The sequence below is a fragment of the Schistocerca gregaria genome, unplaced genomic scaffold (assembly GCF_023897955.1).
Source record: "Schistocerca gregaria isolate iqSchGreg1 unplaced genomic scaffold, iqSchGreg1.2 ptg000486l, whole genome shotgun sequence".
Taxonomy (NCBI): domain Eukaryota; kingdom Metazoa; phylum Arthropoda; class Insecta; order Orthoptera; family Acrididae; genus Schistocerca; species Schistocerca gregaria.
In genome coordinates this window covers 1,438,250-1,439,585 of record NW_026061895.1, presented here as the reverse complement: position 1 = coordinate 1,439,585, position 1,336 = coordinate 1,438,250, and the positions used below count along the sequence as shown (strand labels likewise).

Here is a 1,336-nt window from a genome sequence, read left to right as displayed (position 1 = left end):
GTGCCTACAACCGCTCGGCCACATCGGCCGGTCTATCATGTATTCTAGAAGAGCTGCAAGGTCGTCAGTGGCGCCTGTTCTTTCTAGAACAGTTACTATCTTCATATCTATGGTTAAACGTCACCCAGCCATTGACCTTCGTCTGTGCGAATGCGCACAGGCTACCGGAAATCTTACGGGAATCGTCACCTTAGTGTGAGCCAGTAATGAGTGGATGGACAAATACCTAATAAGTACATTACGTAATCGGATTGTGGGCGGTTCGGGGTGTGAGTCTCACGGGAAGCGTGCGAGGGATAAATTCCTGCAGTCGTGCTGTTCATTTGTGCCCTCGATAGCTCAGATGGATTGAGCGTCTGCCTTGTAAGCAGGAGATCCTGGGTTCGAGTCCCAGTAGCGGCACACTTTTCAGCTGTCCCCATCGAAGTATATCAACAACACCTGTCGGCAGCTGAGGGTTTCAATTAATTATCAGTTGTGTAGGTGATTCGATGAACCCTTTGCCAGGCACTTAAATGTGTTTTGCAGGGTATCCATATAGATGTAGATGATAACTCGTCCCGTGTCGCACGTGCTCAAAAGGATTCATACTGCAGAATGCATGCAAACATACTCACCGAAAATACGGACGAATATCAAGTGCAGGCCGCCGAGTGCTGCATATCCAGCTTAGACAGATCGGCTTCTCCTGCCAAGAAGAACAGGAAGTTGCTGTCTAGGAACAATCAGAGGTAGAGGAAGGGCTGATAAATACTCCTTGAATTGCAGACTAAACGTAAATAACGAAAATACATTTTTGGTAAAAATTGGTCAAAACATAATCGTTTGCCCTCCGTATTGGATTAGCTGTTTTGAATATTGAAAATCTGACTTCAGATTCGTTTTCAGCGACATTAAGAATATATGTGTAACACTCAGTTCATGCAAATCGAAGTAATAATATAACTAAATGTTTTCCCTAAACTTTGAACACTTTTTTTTTCGAGTAACGATTTTCTCAGAACGGCATGCAGCATAAATTAAAAGTGGTTCGATCTCTTAACTTCTACCTCTGACCCCTAAAAGTAAACACTTTTCTTAGGAACTTATAGCTATAATATGACATTTGTTAATATTAACTAATTTTTGTGTAGGCATAAGGAGTGAAACAAACCCCTCAAAATCGAACTCAAAGTTCGAATTAGCACTGTATCGTTAAATTTAAGGTTGTTTCATTGCGGTTAGGTATACGCTCCCATTAATTTTATGTATTATCGACTGATGTTATCCATTTTCAAGTTCAGAGAAATAATGTAGTATCAACTGATGTTACCCATTTTTGAATTCAGGTAACATC

At 41.3% G+C, this 1,336-nt stretch overlaps 1 non-coding gene across 1 annotated transcript; it reads left to right on the top strand.

Annotated features, from left to right (window-relative positions):
* Nucleotides 1-327: 327 nt before the first annotated feature.
* Nucleotides 328-402, top strand: Trnat-ugu (transfer RNA threonine (anticodon UGU)). Its single transcript has one exon. It is a non-coding gene; the product is annotated as a tRNA-Thr (tRNA).
* The last annotated feature ends 934 nt before the right edge of the window (nt 403-1,336 follow it).